General features: G+C 32.9%; 1 protein-coding gene across 5 annotated transcripts in view; it reads right to left on the bottom strand.

The window, feature by feature from the left end:
* The window catches only part of ARHGAP32 (Rho GTPase activating protein 32), a 369,190-nt gene that overhangs the window by 293,961 nt on the left and 51,324 nt on the right, over positions 1-23,905 (bottom strand). For 4 of the 5 annotated variants that reach the window (XM_074303810.1, XM_074303812.1, XM_074303814.1 and 1 more), the window contains one exon: positions 5,852-5,957. The exons of the other annotated variant lie outside the window; for it this stretch is intronic. The gene's annotated coding sequence lies outside the window, so the exon portion shown is untranslated. The remainder of the gene's footprint in view (positions 1-5,851; positions 5,958-23,905) is intronic. 5 annotated transcript variants of the gene reach the window in all.

The raw sequence follows: 23,905 nt of genomic DNA, 5'->3' as shown, positions 1-23,905 counted from the left end.
CTTTCTTTTTAAATAAATCAATTAAATAAATCAATTTAAATAAAGTTCAAATTCTGTTAACTGAAAAAAACATGAGGCTTAAATGCATTTTGCTAAATATAAAACTGAAGGGCCATTCAAATATACAATTTATATTATTAAGTAATATTAAATAGTAAAAATATTCCTAAAATCAAAATCAAGTAATCAATTTGTTTTACAATTACATTAATTATCAGCATACATTTGAACTCTTTAATCTCAATTATAATTTTTTTTAATTTACCAGTATTTTGCTCAAAAAAGACCCAATCTTTCATCAAATAATAGATTATTTGATAAAATTATCAGTAAAATCTAGTGTTTTTTCAAGCCTAAAGTTTCTTGGGACAAGTTATCTCTTGTAACCTGGTCTCTTCCTCTCTTGCCTAGTATTCCCTCATTTTTCTGGCATCTGTTATGCTTGAAATCCTCCATGCTGGAAACTTCCAATGAAACATTACTAATTAGTATTTCCCTGCCTAAGTCAGTATAAAAGCACCAGGATTTCACTGTTTGCCGCAGATTACCTAGCAGGTGAATGGTCCTAGGCTACCCCTGGCTACCCCCATAGAAAGTTGAGCTACTACATTAAGCAGCCTTAATATAAAGGGCGTGGCTTATACTGGATGGAAGGTGGTATGGGATTATGGTTCCAGTAGAGGACTGACACAATCCCAGAACCAAAAAGATAGTATGGTCCCTTCCCTGAAATACCCCAAACACCATAGAAGAGTGTTCAGAGAACTGAAGCTGGGAATATGCCTCTTCTCATGATGAGAAAGATCTTCCTGTTATATCCTGAAGATCATTATTCCCCAAAATTAGACTTTTATAACTTGGTCTATCCAGATTTGTCTTGTGTCTTTCTTTCAATAATGACTATTATCTACATTTAAAATATATTAGATGGTTTGTTGTATTGAGGAGAGGAAAGAGGAGAAGAAAAAAATTTGGAACACAAGGTTTTGCACTATCTCTGTATGTAATGACTATGATTTCTGTATTTCTTTATTCCTACTTCCTCCTCATCTCAAACCCATGGATGTCTCATATTAAAACACAAGACTTCCTGACTGCTTAATTTCTTTTTTTATTATTATAGCTTTTTATTTACAAAATATATGCATGGGTAATTTTTCATCATTGACCCTTGTGAAACCTTCTGTTCTAACTTTTCCCCTCCTTCCCCCTACCCCTTCTCCTAGATGGCAGGCAGTCCAATACATGTTAAATATGTTAAAGTATATATTAAATATAAAATATGTATACATATTTTTACAATTATCTTGCTGCACAAGAAAATTTGGATTAAGAAAGAAGGTAAAAATAACCTAGGAAGGAAAATAAAAATGCAAGCAAACAATAACGTGGGTCTTCTGACCAGGTGTTCACTTGGGAACCAACAAGTCAGGGCATCAGTCAGGGCATTATGTGAGTAGGTATAATAAAGGCTTTTAAGATTACACGTGGCTGTTCTTGAGCGCGCTACCAGTTATTAAGCTATAGATTCAAGAGATTGTGACCAGAGACCTTTGAAGGCCTCAGAGGACGTGAGCCGGGTAGAGTTCACACTGCAAAGGACAGTGGTCAAAGGTACTCTGGTGGGTCTAGGACAGACTAGTAATTGTAACTATGTTGTGGTCCACACTCATTTTCCATAGTTCTTTCGCTGGGTGTAGCTAGTTCTCTTCATTACTTAACAATTGGAACTGACTTGGATCATCTCATTATTGAAGAGAGCCACGTCTATCAGAATTGATCATCATATAGTATTGTTGAAGAAGTATATATATAATACTCATTTCACTCAGCATCAGTTCATGTAAGTCTCTCCAGGCCTTTCTGAAATCTTCCTGCTGGTCATTTCTTATAGAACAATAATGTCCCATAACATTCATGTACCACAATTTATTCAGCCATTCTCCAGTTGACATCTATTAAGTTTCCAGTTTCTTGCCACTAAAAAAGGCCTGCCACAAACATCCTTGCACATGTGGATCCCTTCCCCTTTTTTAATATCTCTTTGGGATATAAACCCAGTAGTAACACTGCTAGATCAAAAGGTATGCACAGTTTGATAACTTTTTGAGCATAGTTCCAAATTGCTATCCAGAATGGTTGGATGTATTCACAATTCCACCAACAATGCATCAGTGTCCGCACATCCCTTCCAACATTCGTCATTATCTTTTCCTGTCATCTTAGCCAATCTGAGAGATGTGTAGTGATATCTCAGAGTTGGTTTAATTTGCATTTCTCTGATCAATAATGATTTGGAGCATCTTTTCATATGACTAGAAATATTTTCAATTTCTTCATCTGAAAATTGTCTGTTCATATCCTTTGACCAGTTATCAATTGGAGAATGGCTTGATTTCTTATAAATTCGAGTCCATTCTCTATATATTTTGGAAATGAGCCCTTTATTAGAACCTTTGACTGTAAAAAATGTTTTCCCAGTTCATTGCTTCCCTTCTAATCTTGTCTGCATTACTTTTGTTTGTACAAAAACTTTTTAACTTGATATAATCAAGATTTTATAATCAATAAATGATCTCTAGTTCTTCTTTGGTCACAAATTTCTTCCTCCTCCACAAATCTGAGAAGTAAACTATCCTATGTTCATCTAATTTATTTATAATCTCTATAAAGGGCTGAAACTCTTAAAAGGTGTGATTGAATCAGACAACCGAGCACTTAAGGCTAATTACCTATTGGACAATAACTATTAGCATATGTTTGGAATTTCTCTTCTCTCAGTTAATGCTGGCTCAATGTTTGGGGTTAAGAGAATTGTAGGTAAGGATCAGGGGGTGGAATGAGAGAGGTGAGAGAACTTCACTTGGCCACAGGACTGAGAGGAGAAAAATGTGGAGATTCTGGACTCTAGAATCAAGGAGCGATCTTTGGCAAAACTCCTGGCAGTTTTGTCCATCCCCTTCACTTCTCCCCCTAAAAACCAAGGACTTTTGCTTATCCTGAATCTGGCTGATGCTGAGGCCTCCAGGGAGCTAGTTCAGACTTCACAAATCTCATTCTTTATCCCTAGATCATGAACCCATTTTGACCTTACTTTGGTGTACAATGTTAAGTGTGAATCAATGCCTAGTTAGTGCCATACTAACTTTAAATTTTCCCAGAAATTTTTGTGAAATAGTGAATTTTTATCCCAAAAGTTGGGATCTTTGGGTTTTGTCACACACTAGATTGCTATAGTTATTGACTATTTTGTCCTGTGAACCTAACCTATTCCAATGATCAACTAGTCTATTTCTTAGCCAATACCAAATGGTTTGGGTGACTGCTACTTTATGATACAGTTTTAGATCTGGTACAGCTAGGCCACCTTCATTTCATTTTTTTTTTTTTTTGACTGCTTAATTTCTTTGTCTCATCTAATTCTTCTATGAAGTTCCCTTTAAATAACAGCAAGGGACTAGAATAAATGTCTAACAAATTGTTATCAATTCCTTATGTTTTCAATATATGACTTACATTTTGAAATAGGTATATTTCTCAATAATAATTCATCACTTCTTTTTCTATAAAGAACAATTCAGCATCTATCTGCTTGATTTCTTCTCTTAATATAAACATATTTATTTTTCATTACTCCTTCAGAGGGATTTGTTCTACTATATTTTATCATCTGCAATTTAAACATAAGGTCCATTTTAAGAATTTCATGAAAAATGTGGCTCTAATTTTAAAAGAAGATGAGAAAATACAAAGAATAACATATACAGCAAGAAATATTCAGTGACAATTTTGGGATAAAAATTTATGCTTAAATTTTGAATAGTGTATAAATTAAATATGAGCATTTAAAATATTTTAACATTTTTTGGACACAAATGTGAAAATGTAGCAGATATCAATGTTTCTGATTATTTCTTCTATGTAAAGAGAATAATAAATGAAAAGAAAATTACTACAATGACCACACATTATGACCCAGAAACTAGGTCAAAGTAGTCAAAGACATAAATAAATGTCATGATAGTAAATGTCCAATAATTGAAAGGCAGCATGGTAGCAAAAAAGAATATTTATGGATTAGGAGAACCTTTTAATCCTGTCATTGACACTTAGTAAAGATGCGACCCTAGACAACTCATTTAAGATCTTTTGGTTTTTTATCTGTAAAACAGGACAAAGTTGAACTACTTGCTTCTGTGGGTCCTTCTATCTCTAGACCTATGAACCCATGAGAATATCTAAACTAAATATGGTACAAGAAGGAAATGAAGTTATTGCTGTACCATAATAAATAATGAATGGTAAGAATTCAGAAAAACAAGGAAGAATTTGTATAAACTGATAACTAAATTATATATAATGTTTTAATTTTGCAAAATATTGTACAAACAGCTCATTTTATGAAGAAATGAAATGTTATGAATAACATAAATATCTTGTTTTATTACCAAGGAAAATCAAGATATGCACATATAATAGTACAATAATAAAAATGGAAAGAACAACAACAAAAAAACTAAATGATGGGCTATTAATAACAACCACCAAAAATGGCCCCAAAGAAAAGAAAAGGCACAGCTGTACTTTCTTTGTAAAGGCAAAGGATGGTTAAAAAGTTGCAGTTTATGAATGTAATAGATTACTTTTACTCTATAAGAAATGATGAACAGGCAGACTTCAGAAAAATTTAGTACGTTTTGTACAAAATGATGTAAAGTAAAATGAGAAGAATCAGAAAAACACTGTACACAATATCAACAACACTATGTGATGATAAACTATGCATGATTCAGCTTTTCTTAGCAACAGAATGATCCAAAATAAGTACTCTGGAATTTCCAAAGGAAAATGCTATCCACATCTAGATAAAGAACTAGTAGATTCTACATGCAGATTGAAGCATACTTTTTTCATTTATTTTATTCTTTTCTATGGATTTTTTTTCTTTTGATCTGTTTCTTGTTTCATAACTGTGAACAATACGGAAAAAGGTTTTTACATGACTATTTTCAGAATAGAGGAGGGGAAAAAGGGAAGGAGAAAAGGAAGAAGTGAGGGAAACTTGGAACTCAAAATTCTTGTAAAAATTGTCTTGACATGTAATTAGAAAAAAAACATAAAATAGTACTAAAAGATTTGAACACTCATCCAAAAACTTTTTTTAAAAAATCAAAGGACTACAATTTGATTAAGAGCCCAATAAGTACTATAAGAATCAGCTGATATATTTAGTTCTGCAGAACATTTTTTTCTTTTTTATAAGGGATGGCTCAATAGAGAAAGAAAGGGGGAAGAGATTTACTTGGAAATAAGGTGATATAAAAATAGTAACAAATAAAAATTTAATTTTAAAAATGAAAACATATTAAATCACATGACAGCCCAACCAAACAGTTGGATTACATTTTTATCTTAGTAAAAAATGCTGATGCTCCCAGGGCCAAAATAACTCTAAGATATGAACCTTTGTAAGCTGAATTTTTTTAACTACTAGATACTTTTTATTAAATTATCACTGCACTGTAGTTAATAGCATTATAATGATATTATGCAAAAAAAAAAAGAAAATGACATGGACTAATATCAACAATTGAATTCATAAACAATATCAAACAATACATTGTTCTGTATCTGTGTGTCTTGTTCCCCAATGAGAATTTAAGCACAATGAGAGAAGATATCACACTACATTTAGTGACTTAGAAGTATATAAAACTTAATACTTTTCTTTCTCCAGAATTAACTCATTTGAGATAACACAGATGCTATGAACTAAGTGTGTCATCCAGAAATATTTGAATTTAAAAATTTACTGGCATTAGCATTAACATTATATTTTCCCTTCACTTACTCTGCTTTTCTTCTTCCTTTCGAAGGCTGTCATCAACTGAAGTACAAAATGATGAAATGGTGGGAAGGAGGAAGAACATGACCACAAAGCCAAGCAAAATCCACACCTGCAAGGGTATATTTAACAGGAATTGAACAACAGAGCTGCCTAAGGGGAAATTCCAACCCCACCTTCATAGTAAGTTGTCACTTAGTTTGTCAAAATAATCTCTTTTTCCTATCACTACAGTTTAAAAAAAAAATTTTTTTTTTACTTCTTTCCTTACTGTATCACAAGAAAAGTTCAAACTCCTCTTATCTAGTATACAATGGCCTATACATTGTGATACCAATTTATCTCTTCAATTCATTTCTTTCATATTGCACATCTCCATATTTAGAAATGAGACCACTCATCACCTTTTGAACATGAACTGAGGGTTACCATCATTTTATCTTCATTCTGGTTGCTTCCTTTGTCCAGAACAACCAACCTGTTTTTTCACTAGCTGAATTACTGCTCATCTTTGAAAGTCCAATTCAGATGTCATCCACTCTCAGAAGACTTTTCTAATTTCTCCAGTTGGTAAAGATTTTTCTCTCAGTAGAGAAGTGGTAGGGCAGAGATGCAGAATAAGACATACTCTGTCAGATGTGTTTAAGATATAAGAGTTTGGATTTTGTTGGTTTGTTTATTTATTGTCTTGCTTATATCTCTTCCTTTGCTACAAGGGAAGGTTCTATTCGTGAGTAGAGAAGAGTGACAGCAATATAAAAAATAAAGTATGATTTCTTTATATGTAAAAAGGAAGATGGCATATTTTTAAGTGGCATATTATTTTAGAAAAAAAAGCACATAAAACAGTAATGTAGTTCTTCCTATGAAAAAAGAGACAAGAGGAAAGAAGTAGATCATGAAAGAAAAAAGAAAATATCTAAGATAAAGACAAGGGAAATTGAGGGAACATTTTTTTAAACCAGATGTCTGGAGACAAGATCTTCTATAAAGAATGAAGGATCCAAGAAGGTGATTGGAAATGTGAGAAAAATAAAAAAGAAGTTTGTATAGACATCGAAAGGGAGTATGTCACAATGGATAAATTTAGAGTTGACCTCAAAGCCATCAAGACCCAGATTTAAAGTCCACCTTTGCCACATGATACTTGTGAAACCCTGGGTAGATCATTTAACCATTCAGGACTCTAGATAAGGATAATCATTTGAAAAAATTGTGTTCACTTGCATTAACAAAATTTCCTTATCGCAAATTCCCTATATCAATGAAATCAAAAGTAGAGATTGTATCTATCCTCTATGATACTGTGGAAAATGAGAATGGTCTCAGGGTCAAAAAGAATTCTTAGAAGAACTCAGAAAGGATTTTAAAAATTAAATAAGTTAAAGGGAAAATTGGGGGGAAATGACTAAAACAAGAAAATATTGAAACAATGATCAACAGTACAGTAAAGGAGATATACCCCTAAAAAACAAAAACAAAATAAAATACAGATACACATAAATACTCCTTCAAGAAAATAACATCTTAAAAATAGAAGAGACCATAGAAAAACTCCTTAAGAAGCAGAATTGACCAAATTCAAAATGGTGTACAAAAAAACATTGAAAAGCAGAATTAACCAAATGGAAAATGAAGCATAAAATTTATAGAAAAAAAAGAACTCCTTAATAACAAAATTGTCCATACGGAAAAAGAGGTTAAAAAAAGTTTACTAAAGAAAAAAATTTTCTTAAAATTGGAATTGGACAAGAGGAAGCTAATAATTCCAAGAAGTAAGGGAAAAAATGAAAAAGTAGAAAAAAAATATAAAATATTTCATTAGAAAAACAATTGACCTGGAAAATATATCCAGAAGAGATGATTTAAAAATTACTAGAATACCTAAAAACCATAATCAAAGAAAGAAATAATTAATAATAATAAATCAAGAAATTACAAGAAAACTGCCCCACTATCCTAAATCCAGGGGGTAAATAGAAATTGAAAGAATCTACTAATCACCTCCTGAAAAAGATCCTAAAAAGAAAAACACTCAGAAATATTAATAGCCAAATTTCAGACCTCACAGGTCAAGGAGAAAATATGATAAGCAGCCAGAATGAAAGAATTCAAAGATCATGAAACAATAGTCAAGATAACACAAGATTTAGCAACCTCTACATTAAAGAATCAGAGGGCTTGGATATGATATTCCAAAGGGTCCAGCAAATCTGGACTCACTTAGCCAGCAAAATTAAGAATAATTCTTCAGGGAGGAAATAGAAGGTTTAAAGAAACTAAGGACTTTCAAGCATTTCTGATGAAAAGAACAAATCTGAAAGGCAATTTTGATTTTCAAATATAAGACTCAAGAGAAGCACAAAAAAGTAAAAAGGAAAGAGAAATAAGGGATTCAATAAATAAATGAGAGAGGAGAGAAATATAGTTAACAAGAATAATTATGAAAAGAATTTAGATTCAAGTTTCTCTGATAAGGCCTCATTTCTTAAACATATAAGAAACTGAGTCAAATTTATAAAAACAAGTTATTCCCCAATTGATAAATGATCAAAAGATAATACAGTTTTCACATGAAATAATCAAGCTATTTATAGCCATATGAAAAAATAACTACTGACTGGAGAAATGAAAATTAAAACAATTCTGGGATACTAATTCATACTTATTAGATTGGCTAATAGTCCAAAAAAGGAAAATGACAAATGTTGGAGGGAATGTGGGGAAAATGAGATAGTGCATTGTTTGTAGAATTGTGAACTGATTCAACTATTCTGTAACAGAGCTATTTAGAACTATGTCCATAGGACTATAAAACCAATCATATCTTTTGACTTTATCATACTACTACTAGGTATGTATCACCAAAGGGATTTTTTTAAAAAGAAAAAGAATCTATATGTGCAAAAGTATTTATAGCAGCTATTTTCTTAGGATAAAGAATTAGAAATTGAGGGAATGCCCATCAATTGGAGAATGATTGTACAAATTATTTTATGTGATGATTATAATGGAATGCTATTGTGCTACAAGAAATGATTAGCAGGAAGCTCTCAGAAAAACCTGAACACTTCCATGAGCTCATGAAAAGTGAAATGCACTAAGTACAAAGTAATAGCAATAGTGTGAGATGATTAGTAGTGAATAACAACAACGAAAGACTTATGATGAAAAATACTATTCATTCCCAGAGAAGAAACTGATTATGTCTGAAAAGATTGAAGAATACTTTTTTTTTTTAAAACTTTATTTGTCTTGGGGGGATATCTATGTTTTCTTTCACAATAGGACATTTAGGGAAATGGTCACATGACTTCACATGTGCCTTCTTAATAAAGGAGGGAGAAAGAAAGGAAAGGAACTCAAAGTTTTAGGGAAGGAGGCAGGGATGGAGGGAGGGAAATAAGGAGAGGGGAGGAATGGGGGAGGGAAGAAAATGGATGAGCAGGACATTATTACTAAAACTATAATGGAATTACATAAGGGCTTTGAAAACTCTATTTATTTATTATTTTATATACAGTGGTCCTGATCTGATATATCTAAAAATTAAAACTTACTAATAATCCCCACTTTTGGCATACTTTAAAATAAGACATAAAAACTGGCCTAGAAGAAAAGGAATTGAAGATAAGAAAAAAGCAATCAAATGAAGACAGTTCAATAGATTGAAAAAGAAGCGATAATGACTGAAAGGGACTAAAACCCAAATTCTGAAGATAGCAGGAATCTTGTACAATTTAATTATGGTGATTTTATGTTTAATTATGTTCATTTAACTGCCTTTATTTCTTTTACTCAGAAGCTAAATAGAAGGCTTTCTCCCTTCCTTAATCCGACTGAGAATTTTTTAATTGAATTGTTTTAAACATCTTTTTTATTTTATTCTAGAAGTATACTCTCTCTATCTCCCCAAATTAGCCATGAATACAAATTTCAGTTGTGTTTGTGCAAGTGAATATGTTTTTTTTTAAATCTGTGTATTTTTTCACATTCAATTCACTGATGATATCCAAGCAAAGTGAGGCATGTGATCTTGCACAGCCCTCCCTTACTCAAATCCAATTCACTTGCATGTCATGGCATCACCTCCCAGATATTATGGTCCTCTTCAAGAATGAGGACAACCAACCACCTGGATGAGTAAAGCTAGGCCACAAACTGGAATTAGACAGTTGGAAAGTTCCTTCCTTTCTTTATTTCTCCTTTCATCCCCTTCTCCTTCCCTCCTTTCATCCCCTTCTCCTTTCCTCCTTTCTTCCTTTGGTCCACATAAGACATCATACTCTTACCTACAGATGTTCTTATAAGAAATTTTTTTTCTTTTTTGCACCTCTGAACCCTTCCAATACATCTTGGCTAAAATTCTTTCTTAAGGATCATGCCTTAAATCAAAATCAATCTGATTCTTATTGGCCACCAATAGGTCCTGGACCAAGTCCCATTTGGTCATTGTTTGAGTCCTGATTAACTCAGACTGAATGTAGATAGCAGTCATTTCTGCTTTGGCCAGAAACCCTGAAGGTCTTCCCCTTCCAAATTTATTCATTCATTGATTCACTTATCTAGATTTTTTGGACTAGGTGAAAGAGGGGATTCTTTGCATGAATTGCTACCTAGCCTTAAACCAGGCATAGCTTCAATCAAACTGAGACCTGTTGAAGACCTTAGCTTAAAAAGACCAAGGTCTCCCATTGCAACCAGGGCCATCTCTGCAGTCCTGATCTACATCTGGCCACTGAGTCCAGAGGGCTTTGAAAAGGAAAGTGAGCCCTCCCTCATTCAAAACCAATTCCCTTGCGTGTCATGGCATCACCTCCCTGATGCCACAATCCTTTTTGAGAATGAAGGACAAACAACAAGAACAATAATTGCTAACTATAAAAATGGTCAAATAATGATAGGATTTGCAAACCAAATGCATCTTTCCTTTTTGTTCTTATTGTTCTTCCTTGTTCTATTCAAGCTAATGAAAAGAATATTGCGTGAGTACTTCCACTGCCTTTTACACCAAAAAAATGATGAACAGGCAAAATTTAAACCTGTTTTTAAGCTGAATTTCACTAAACTTTGTTGTTCACATGGCAAATACATTGGTTGAGGATCAAAAAGTTTGTAAATTGATAAGCTACCATTCACTCTTCCTGCCTAGAAATGTCACTTCACTAATAAGATTTTTTAATATGTATTCATTTTTGATGACTAATAAAACTAAAACAATTTCTAAAAGTATGTTATATTCCTTGTTCAAGTCTTCAAAGCTAAATTGGCAATTCTGGCAATTGTCCATGTTGCATATGTTTATATATACTTATGTATACGGGTAATACCTAAAGGATAGATTAAAAACTCTGAGGCCAGGAACTATTTCAATTTTGTCTTTGTACCTCTGCTAGCATAATGTAATTAAAAATACATGCTCATTGAAATGCAAATTAAGACAACTCTGAGATATCATTACACATCTGTCAGATTGGCTGAGATGACAGGAACAAATAACGATGAATGTTGGAGGGGATGTGGGAAAACTGGGACACTGATACATTGTTGGTGGAGTTGTGAAAGAATCCAGCCACTCTGGAGAGCAATTTGGAACTATGCCCAAAAAGTTATCAAAGTGTGCATACCCTTTGACCCAGCATTGCTGCTATTGGGCTTATATCCCAAAGAAATACTAAAGAGTGGAAAGGGACCTGTGTGTGCCAAAATGTTTGTGGCAGCTCTTTTTGTAGTGGCTAGAAACTGGAAGATGAATGGATGTCCATCAGTTGGAGAATGGTTGGGTAAATTATGGTATATGAAGGTTATGGAATATTATTGCTCTGTAAGAAATGACCAGCAGGAGGAATACAGAGAGGCCTGGAGAGACTTACATCAACTGTTGCTGAGTGAAATGAGCAGAACCAGAAGATCACTATACACTTCAACAACAATACTGTATTACAAGTAATAATTAATAGTTCAGTGATATACCCTTTGATCCAGCATTGTTTACTGGGCCTATATCCCAAAGAGATCTTAAAAGAGGGAAAGGAACCTGTAAGTGCAAAAATGTTTGTGGCAGCCCTCTTTGTAGTGAAGGAACTGGAAACTGAGTGGATGCCCATCAGTTGGAAAATGGCTGAATAAACTGGTATATGAATGTTATGGGTTATTATTGTTCTGTAAGAAATGACCAACAGGATGATTTCAGAGAGGCCTGGAGAGACTTACATGAACTGATGTTGAGTGAAATAAGCAGAACTAGGAGATCATTGTACATGACAAGATTGTATTATGATCAACTGTGATAGACGGAGCTCTTCTAAGCAAGTCAGTGATCCAAGACAATTCCAATAAATGTAGAATAGAAAATGTCATTCACATCCAAAGAGAGATCTATGGAGACTGAATATGGATCAAATACTATTTTCACATTTTTCCTTTGTGTGTGTGTGTGTGTGTTTTCCCTTTTGTTCTCACTTTTCTCTCCCAACATAACTCACATGGAAATAGGTAAAAAAAAATGAATGTATATGTACAACCTCAAAAAAAAAAAAAAAAACATTTTTAAATAGTTCAATGATGTAAGGAGGACTATGATTGAATGCTCTATCTTTAATTCTGTCCAGTTTATCATTTTAATCATAGGTATGTAATGCCAGAGAAACTGAGGCAAGATAAGAGATTAGAGAGTATTTAATAATTTACTTAAATTATTTAAAAGGGAGAAATTTACTGGAACCAAATGGATCCATGGTTTGGTCCCAGGGCTGAATGAGACTTTCGTCTCCAAGAATCCAGCAAACCATGTAAGTTCTCAATGATATATATATATACATATGGCTCAGACTCAGGGGGTAGAGTGAGGCAGGGGCGAGTCAGGGTGCTATGAGCAGAAACGGGAGTCTGACAATCCAGTTCTGACAGGGTGAGGGGAGGCATGGGGGATGGGATGAGCTAATGGGGGAAGGAACCCTGTAGATGGGGAGAGGCATCTTGATAAGACAGTATCTGGCATTCTGGTAGCTTGGAATGGGGAGAAGCATTCGAATATTCTAAACATAAGATCTTTTATCTTTATCAAATATTCTGATAAAGAGGGAGGGGAGGTTTTGTAGGTCTGAGCTTTGAGCTGATAATTATAAAATGAAGCAGAGAAACTGAGTCAGGACTGGGTCAGAATAATTAAGGAAACTGAGTCAGGACAATAAAAGAGAACTGTGGCATAACAGGTAAAGGGATAGAGGATAGATGGCATGTTTCTCAAATTTATGGGTGATACAAAAATAAAGTTAAAGTTAATATCATTGGATGACAATGTCAGGATTAAAAAAAAAATAGAATACTGGATTAAATCCAAAAGTGAAAAATTTAAGAGACAAATATAAATCTATACTTTAAATTTAATTTAAAAAAAAAAGGCAAAAGATAGGTGAGTGAAGTTTGTTGACAGTTTTGAAACTCTGAAAAAGGCCAAAGATCTTACTGAACTTTCAACTCAATATAAAAAAGCCATATAATGTGGAAGCCAAGAGAATTCATGCAATCTTAGATTATATGAAGAAATTTATAGTATCCAGTTCTGCCTTCTCATCTCTTACCCAGTTCAAGTAACACATTCTTCAAGAATCCATTCCTAATGTCCCCAATTGTTACACCTTCCTCCACTAATAATTTATTTTGCATACTTTTATTGGTTATGTATTGAATTTCCTCAATAAAATGGAAACTCCTTGAAGGTTGAGACTACCTAACTTTCTGTCTTATTAATATACCAGGGTCTCCCATAATAGGTGCCTAATATGGAGTAGGTATTTAATATATGCTTATTGATTAATTACAGAAAGTTGATCACCCTCTAAAGTTTACTCTGATAATACCACATCTGAACTACTGATTTCAATTTTAGAAAAGACATAGGTAAACTAGAGTGTCCAATGAAAAAAAAAGCAACAAAGGATAATGAAAAACCTCAAGTTCATGCACTGAAATGACTGACTACAATTGTTAAAAGGACAACTTGGCCTAGAAAAGATACAGAAAGGGCATGATGATCCTTTCCAAATATGTCAAGGGCTGGAATATGCAAGAAGGAGCAAACAAGTTCTACTTGGCCCAAAAGAATAGAACTAGACCAAATAAATAGAATCTAATTGAAGAGGTAGACTTATGCTGGATGCAAGGAAAAATTTCTCAAAAACAGATATTCAATAGAGTAATGAGCTGCCTAAGAAGAAAGGTGTTAACTCATCACTGGCATTTGCAAAGAGAGTCACATATGGTTCAAATGTTATCCTAGTTCAGGTATGTATTGCCCTAGATAGAGCTGAATCCCTTCCAAGTCTGAAAGCATGTGATTTTGCAACCTAATTCAACTTAATCTTGCTATTTCAAAATTTTAAAATTACATGTAAACAGAGGCAACATAGAACAAAAGGTTTGAATATTTATCCCAGAAGTGCCCTCAATCTTATTGTAAAATACAATCATCTTACTTTTTGATCATCTTTTAAAGAATAGTTCATTTTGCAATGAACACTTCTAAAATACCTAAGAATGTCTTTAAATATATTCTTTATTACTTGCAATATTTTCTCTATAATTTTATTTACATTACTTTGTCTAAGAAACTTTTCCTCAAAGAATAGAAAAGCTTCAAACCCACAGGAATCTGAATGATCACAAATTGTGAATTAATGAAATAATAAAAATATATAATTTTCCAAATTTTACTGGATGCCAGGTTTGTACTTCCCAAAAATTACATTACCATCTTTTTCATCATCACTCCAGGTTTATCAGTGGCAAAAGTTGTAACAGAGGATAAGATAACAGCAAAATGTAAGAACTAAGGAAATGAAAACATGTCCAAATTTTACATTTTAAGTGGAAAATGATGTGAACTGTCAGAACACACATGATAGCCACAAATACCTTTGCAGTTAAACTAACTTAATATATGTCCATCAACCTTCCATGAAAGACATTGGGAAGGAAAAAAAAAAAGTGCTTTTTATTGTTCTTAAAACAGTCAAAAGGATCAGGCCTTTGGGGCTCTCTCTTTTCTAAAAACAGGAATTTCTTAAAGTGGATACAAAATAGCTTTGAAAATAAGAAAAACCCTTTGAATTGTACTACATAACATACTCATCATTTTATAAAACACTGTAACAAATAAATTACTTAATTTTTTTTTTAGATCAGTGGTGTCAAACTGAAATAGAAATCTGGCCCACTAAACCTTACAAAAGAATGCATGCAGACCACATGAAGACTTAGAAAACAATAATTTAATATTATCTATGTTTATTAAATCTTTATTTATTTTGTTAAATATTTCCCAATTTCATTTTCTTCTGGTGCATGTGACCCACCACAGGCATGTATCTTCATGCCTCAGCTTTAATTAATTCTTTGAAATATTAATAAAGGGGGTTTTGGAACTATGTATAAGTCATGGCATTTACATCTGTCCCATATCTAAATCTCTTTCACATAAGCATGTTGCAAATATGTCACCAATGAAATAAAATGAAAGAACTGTATGCGAGAGGAAATGTGTCCTTTTGTTTTATTTTCTAAAATAATTCCAAACAAGCAGCTAGATGGCACAGTGGATAAAGTAACAGGCCTGAAGTCAGGAAGACAAGTTCAAATGTGGCTTCAGATACTTTACATTTCCTAGCTGTATGATTTTGAGCAATTTACTTAACCCCAATTGCCTCAGCAAAAAAAAAATAATAATAATAATAATAATAAAATAATTCCAACATTTAGCTCAAGAAATTGTTCAAATAAAACATTTTTGTGGCCTGTCACATATTAAAAAGTTATTCTGTTTAAGTTTTATCTTGCCCAAGTAACTTTCTATATAAACACTCCATTTTGCAAAGCTAGAAAATAGTCTTATAAAGTATTGTTTCTCAAGAGTAATAATTTACCACACATGAGGCACTCTGTGTAATACTAAAAACAAGTTTAGGATGTTCTGATAAGTTCAATGACCCCTATATAAAGTTGCATTTCCAATGCATAAAACAACATAAATAAATAATGAGCAGGATATCACAGAAAATGTGAAATGCTTATTGCCTTTTATTCAGTTAGAGTTTATTCAGTTTTTAAATGATACTACTTTCATTAACATCTGAGTAACAAATGATGCAACAAGTGGAAAAGTAAGGATGTACCAACTAAAGTGTTGTCCAAAACTAAATCTAAAATTTTAGACCCAATAGCTTAAGAATTTAGTTAGTGATATGCAAACATTAGTTAGATAAATCACAAAACTCTCTGCACCTCATTTTTCTTCTTTATAAAATAAGGGGAATGGATTAAATGACTTCTAAATGTCCTCAACATATCTGTTAATTTTAAATTACCTTCTCATAGCTGCCAGGCAAATGAGTGTTACTTTGCCACATAAATGCAGCCCTTATTTTAAACAAATCCAGTAATACAATATCTAGATAAGAACATTTTTTAACCATTTTTTGTGTGTCATAAATCCCTCTCGCATCCTGGTGAAGCCTACAGATTTTTTCTCAGAATAATTTTTATAAACATAAATAAAATACATAGAATTACAAAGAAAACCAATTGTTACAAAAGATACCAACTGAAATACAGTTATTAAAATATTTTAATTAACTTTATAGATCCCAGGTTGAGAACACCTAATCTAGATTTATACCCTAAGCTCTCCCCCCCCAAAATATTAATTTACCAAACAATTCACCAAATAGAAATCTGCCCAAGTACAGAATGACCTCCAAAATTTGTATCCAACCTACCTCTCCTAATTTATTTCATATTATTTTCCAAACAAAGTAGGAGGGAGGAAAAAGACCTAATCAGTAGTCCAGGGAAAGGTCATAAGGACCTAAACTAGGATGATGGGTATGTGAGTGGAAAGGCAGGATTAGATATGGAATATATTGTGAAGGCAGAACTTACAAGACTTAGGATCCTAAAATCAAACATTTAGAGGTTGAAGGGAACATAGAAGCCATAAGAACAGAAGGAAGACAGTGTATCTGGATCATTGAGAACAAGAGCGAGGTAGGAAGTGTTTTAAAAAAAAAAAAAAAAAAAACTTTAAAGCAGGAAGGGACATGGTTATTAAGGGTTTTAAAATATAAAGTATTTTATATTTGTTCCTAGAAATGGCAGGGGCCCAGTGGAATTTACTGAGTAGTAGATGGCATGGGAAGACTTGTGCTTTTGATAAAACACTTTGGCAGCTAAGTATAAGATGCATTAAGGTGTGGAGAGACTTGTGGCAGAAGATCAACAGCATTCTATAGAAGTAATCCACGTATGAGATGAGAAAGCCCTGCACTAAAGTTATGGTGATATTAAAAGAAAAAAAAAAAGGTATATATAAGAAATATTTCAAAGGTAAAAAATGGCAGGACTTGGCAAAAAAAAAATGAAAGAAAAGTGTAAATCAGAGTGAAGGGTTGTGGATAATGTCAAAGTTGTAGGCCTTTGTGACAGGAAATTGTGGTACCTTCCACATAATAATAATAGGGATGTTAGAAAGGAAAGGAAGGTTTGGGGTTAGGAGGAAAGACAATGATTTCAGTTTTGGACATGTTGAGTTTAAGATATGTGTGCTAGACATCCAGTTCAAGATGTCCAATAAGTAGATGGAGATACAAGATTGGACATAAGCAAAGAAGCAGACAAATTAAACTGAAAAGCATCTGCACAGAGATAATAGTTGAATCCGGAGGTGGAGAGAGGAGGTTGATATGATCATCAAGCAAAATGGGAGGGGGGAAAAAAAGAGAGGAGAAAAGATAGAATTTATGAGGACACCCAACATTACAGTTCAACCTAGAAAAAGATCCAGCAAAGGAAACTATCACAGGTAAGAATGGTCAGATAGGGGACAGCTAGGTGGTGCAGTGGATAGAGCACCAGCCTTGAGTTCAGGAGGACCAAAGTTCAAATCTGGTCTCAGACACTTAACACTTCTTAGCTGTGTGACCCTGGGCAAGTCACTTAACCCCAGCCTGGGGGGGGAGGGGGAATGGTCAGATAAATAGGAAGTAAACCAGGAGTGAGCAGAATCATGAAATAAGAAAAAAGAATATCAAGAAGATAAGGATTAATTAACAGTGTCAAAGGCTATAGAGATGTACAGAAAAATTAAGACTGTGAGGAAGCCATTGAGATTTAAAAGTTAAAGGATCATTGCTAAGTTGGGTGAGAGTGGTTTCAATTGAAGGATAAAGTCAAATGCCAAGCTACAGTCAAGAAGAAAGCAAACAAAATCTAGGCATCTATTTATTGTAGATGGCCTTTACACAGAATTTAGCACAAAAAAAAAAAAAAAAAGGAGAGATAGAGGATAATAAAGTGAAAGAAATGGTGGAATCAAGTGAGGGTTTTCTAAGCATGTGGGAGAAGAAGGAAGATATCCTGGATGGGAGTGGATAGGGAGATACTGAAGATGGGTGAGAGAGTGGAGATGAAAAGAAAAGGCAATCTGCAGGGGAGTTATCTCTTCTTATGAAGCAGAGTTGAATAAAGAGTTAAGTGGCTGAGAATATTTGAGTTATGTGAGATAAAAAGGCAAGGGGAAAAAGGTGTTCTCAGAAACTGGTCTCAACTTTTTGAGTGCAATATTTTACTCTTTTATATCTTCTAATCCAAACACTTCATTTTTCATATTTGGCTATTCCATTTTTCTTAATCATAAACACCTTCTAATATGAGTTCCTTGAACTTCTCTTCCCTCCTCTACCAGTCAAAACTTTTCTACAATGTCTCATCCTTCATCACTGTAATAGAGGAAGAGATTAATCAGCAAATATTTTATTCAATGTCCCTATGTATATTGCACTCTATTTGGTGCCAGGGGATCTAAAGAAATTAGGGCCCCTAACCATATTAGGGGCTTTCATGCAAGACTAGCCTACCTGCCTTACTGAGCATTTATGTTGTTGATGTTAGCCTTTATATTATTTCTTACATTCAAATCATCTTCAGTTTCTGTCTTCAAATATTTAAAAATATCACATGAACAAAGAGGCAACTATAGTACAGAGGCTAAAAAATTAACTAGCCTCTAGTTAGAAAAATATGGATTCAGGTCTTCCCTCTAATACATGCTGCATGTATGATCCTAAAAGTCAATTAAGCTGCCCCCTGGAAACTCTTAAGATGAGTGGCAAAACTGCTGATCTGGATGAAGTTAACTTCCTCTCTGAGAGTTCTCTCCACCAATAAATTCTGCTATTTCTCTTCCTTATTCCCCCTTCCTCAGCATCCATACAAATAATTATAATAAAATAAATTCATGGAAGAGGAATTAAACTTGCTCTGCATGGTAGAATTAAGCAATAAATGGAGGTTCCAATCAGGAAAAATTTAGCCTTTGAAGCAAAAAAAAAAAAAAAAAAAAAAAAAAAATTTCCACACAACCACAAAATTTAAGAGTTGGAAATCAGTATCTAATCTAACCCAACACAAAAGAAATTTCCACTGCAATAAATGTTGGCTTGAAAACCTCAAGAAGGGAAACTCTATCAGTTCTGTGGCCAGACAATTCAAAAAATAATGAGCTTTGAACCAGTTTTCCATCCTGACAGGCAGATAAAATTCTAAAGTCTACTACTGAAATAGTTTATACAATTTACCAAAATAAGTCAAAAAATTTTGAAGCATTCAACACATTTATTTTCTTGAGCCACTGTTTTTAAAAAGAATCTTTCTAATATAAACTTTATATAACTTCTTTTTTAAATTGGCCTTCATGTGTCATTCTTTTATCTTCAATAACCAGAAATTAAATAACACTTCTAAACTCCACCACCAGATTCATTCTTTTGTTGATTTAGCAAAATATTTGAAGGTTTCAAGGTTATACCCTTTCTAAAAAAATAAATAAATAAAAAATAAAAACCATTTCAAGACCATCCTGTTTTCTTGGTTCAAGACTACAGAAGAACAAATGTTTTCCCCATTAAATTTATGAGCAGATTAAGGTGTTTTTTGTAGTTGTTTTGTTTTTTTCGACTGAAAACTATTGTTAAATTAGCTCTTCCTGCCAGTGCTTTGTGCACTCCATTTAATCTGGATGACTGGAAAACTGTTTTGAGAGAAAGAATTCTTTTGTAGAATTAGTCACGGTTTAGTGATTTTAATTTCCTTTCCAACTGAAGGTTTTAAAACACTAGAAATTCAGTTTCAAGAGATTTAACATTTCTTTTATGTGTTGCTATGAAATGATAATTTCTCCTTGCAATAAAAATGTTTTTATATTGAGCTGTTTCTCTTTTACATTTGCTTTGTTATATATTAGATAACATTCAGTGATCTGTTATTGCTAAAACTTAAAAAAAATTCTGTAATTGGTCTTACCTTACTCCAACCTTTTATTTACAGACCAGTTCATCTTTTCAAAATCAATAAAATCTATAATACTATAAAAAAAATTTTCTTCTGGGCAAGAGTGTTTGTGGCAGCCCTCTTTGTAATGCCAGAAACTGGAAACTGAGTGGATGCCTATCATTTGGAGAATGGCTGAATAAATTGTGGCATATGAATATTATGGAATATTATTGTTCTGTAAGACATGACCAACAGGATGATTTCAGAAAAGCCTGGAGAGACTTACATGAACTGATGTTGAGTGAAATGAGCAGGACCAGGAGATCATTATATACTTCAACAACTATACTATGTGAGGATCAATTTTAATGGACGTGGCCATTTTCAACAATGAGATGAACCAAATCAGTTCCAATAAAGAATGAATAAATTGAACCAGCTACACCCAACAAAAGAACTTAGGGAAATGAGTGTGAACCACTACATAGAATTCCCAATCCCTCTAATCCGCCTGTATTTTTTATTTCCTTCTCAGGTTAATTGTATACTATTTCAAAGTCCGATTCTTCTTGTGCAGCAAAATAATTGTATGGACAAGTATACATATATTGTATTTAACATATACTTTAACAGATTTAACATGTATTGGTCTACCTGCCATCTTGGGGAGAGAATGGAGAGAAGGAGGGGAAAAATTGGAACAAAAGGTTTTGCAATTGTCAATGCTAAAAAATTATCCATTCACATATCTTGTAAATAAAAAGCTATAATTAAAAAAAATTTCTTCTGATGGCAGTGTTTTTAAATTTAACTTTAATTTCATTAGAGAATGATATCACATTTTGTTTGTTAACCAAAACACATGATTTAAAATTCCCTTTTAAAATAATAATGCAAATATGTTTGTAGCAGTTCTTTTTATAGTGTTAAGGATCTGGAAATTGAGTGAATACCCACCAATTGAGGAATGGCCAAATAATTTATGGCTTGTGAATGTGATGAAATATTGTTATTCCACAAGAAATGATGAGCAGGCTGATTTCAGAAAAGCCTGGAAAGACTGACATGAACTGATGCCGAGTGAAGTGAGAAGCAGCAGAATACTATACATACTGTAACAGCAAGATTACGTCAGCAATATGGTGATCCAAGACAATTCCAAAAGGCTGGGGATAAAAAAAATGTCATTTGCATCCAGACAGAGAACTGAGTTTGGATTTAGATCAAAGCACAGTATTTTTACTTTTTTGTCTGCTTGCTTACTTTTTCTTTCTACTGATTTTTTTCCCTTTTGGTCTGATTTTTCTTGTACAATATGACATATATAGAAATATGTTTAAGAGGCTTGTATATGTATAACCTACATCAGATTGCTGATCTGGGGAAGGGTGAGGCAAGAGAAGGAGGGAGAAAATATTTAGAACACAAAGTCTAAAAAAAAATGAATGTTGAAAACTATATATGACTATAAGATATTTAATATGTATGGCAATGCCTGCCATCTAGGGGAGGGGGTGGAGGGAAGGAGGGGAAAAACTCAGAACAGAAGGGAGTACAAGGGATAATATTGTAAAAAAAAAAATTTATCTATGCATATGTACTGTCAAAGAAAATGTTATAATTATAAAAATTAATAAAAAAACAAAATTAAAAAAAGAAAAAAAGAAAACTATATATGTATTTGAAAAAATAAAATGCTATCAAAAAAATAAAATAATAACATGAGTTTAGCTTTCTTCAGTATAGTGTTTTTATGTTGTTTATCACATTTTTCTACAACATATTTTTCAATGTGCTGCCACCTTCATATGAACATCCTGAGATTCCTTATTACCTTTGCATGTTCCTTAACTTCTTCAGATACTAGTATTAGATTATCTGTTGTCATCACTGGAAGTTAGACCTTTGTTTTAAAAAGAATCTTGATTATTTTTTAAAGAATTTAAAAATTTTTAACAGTGAAATTCCTCAAAGGCAATGCAGTCTATTAGACTACCCTTGTCCAATTCTGGACCTAATTCTATGTCCATTTGCAGTACTATGTCCAAAATATACATACATATGCACAATGAAAAAGAGTTTAATATATTTCTCCACTAATATATTACATTCTTGACAACAGAATTTCTTATCCGTTTTACTTTCCTATGTGGATAGCTAGGCTGAAGTTTCTTTAATGATTATGAATCTCATTTAACAAGTTGTATAATATTTTAAGTTTTGGTACAGTCTGCATAATGTCATCCTCAAAACATACCTATGGAAAGGTTCATGGTGGGCATGAGCAATCTGAAATTCATTGAAAACAAGGACTCATAAAGGGGAAGAGTATTGAAGAAGTATATAATCAGAGAAAAATAAAACTGAAAAATAGATAACCAGGAAAAAAGAGGACAATTATGTGACAAGAGCAAAGAATAATGGAAAGATACTCTGCATATTCCACTAGTATTTATACAGAAGCAAAAAGATGAAATGAAGGCTCCTAAGATATTAAGTGAAATCTTAGAACAATTTTCTGGAAGGACAGGAAAAAATTTCTCACAGTACAGGCAAACATGGATAGATAGAAGGCAACAACAATATAAACAATATCAATAAGAATTGGAACATTAGGAATATTTCTTTAGATTGTTTGAATAAACTTACAATTATCTTTAATATTATAAGTTAGCACATTTCTTAAGAGATCCCACATAGAATAATCATTGTTTTACAATCATAGATAGATGATAGAAGACAGATGAGGAGAAAGAAAAAGAGAGAAGAAAAGATATAGAAAGGAAAAAAGGGAGAGGGGAAATGATGAGAGAGGTTAATTAATGGTGAAAAATATCATAACTGAGTGTCAGAAGGGAAAGACGGAATGCACATGACTCCCTACTGAGGAAAAGGCAAGATGTATATGGAGATCAGTGCTCTGGCAATACAAGACTAAAGTTTATCTATTTATCAGAGTCAGATACTCAGAAGTGGAATCTAACATTTTAAAAGGGATGAGAATGATGGCTAAAAACAAGAAGGCATGATATTATTTAATTTTTCACAAATTTTGTTGTTAATCTGCAAGTTTGTTCACAATCTAATCCATTTTACTCTCATACTTTTTCAAATTAAAATGGCTACTGCTTCCTTTAGGATTATCTCATAAAATTCTCTTCTACTCTCTCTTATCCATCCATTCTCACTGACCTAGATTACTTATTACAAAATTTTAATACTGAGAAGGGAGAAGTATTTGGGGAGGAGGAAAGACTTAGAAAGAACTGTAGAGGGATGTCATAGTAGCTAATGAAGACTATGTCAAAAAAAAAATTCAGAAAATGGATGTTTTTTCACCAACTATTACTGCAGTTTTGTTTTATTGGTGCAATGTATGAGTCTTATTTTCCACCAAATTCATATATAGTATACTCAGGAGAAAGAATTATTCACTTGCTTCATTGCTCGTTAAAAATCTCCATTTTAAAGTATAAAGCTAAATATATCACCTGAGAAATAAGACACTAATAGTAAGTGGCAACCAAGCAATAAACAAGTGGTATAAAAGCTTAACCTATAAGTACCACATAAACTTCAAGATAGCAAAACTGATAGATTTAATTGAACAACTGAAATTAGTAATAAGTTTTATGGGACTATTTTGTTCCTTTAACTGATATTGCATCAAAATTAGCAATAAGTACAAATTGAAAATGCCAGATCTCATCTTTATAACATGAAAATAATATAGAA

This window comes from Sminthopsis crassicaudata, chromosome 3 (genome assembly GCF_048593235.1).
Source record: "Sminthopsis crassicaudata isolate SCR6 chromosome 3, ASM4859323v1, whole genome shotgun sequence".
NCBI classification, from domain to species: domain Eukaryota; kingdom Metazoa; phylum Chordata; class Mammalia; order Dasyuromorphia; family Dasyuridae; genus Sminthopsis; species Sminthopsis crassicaudata.
This window is presented reverse-complemented; position numbering and strand designations above follow the sequence as displayed.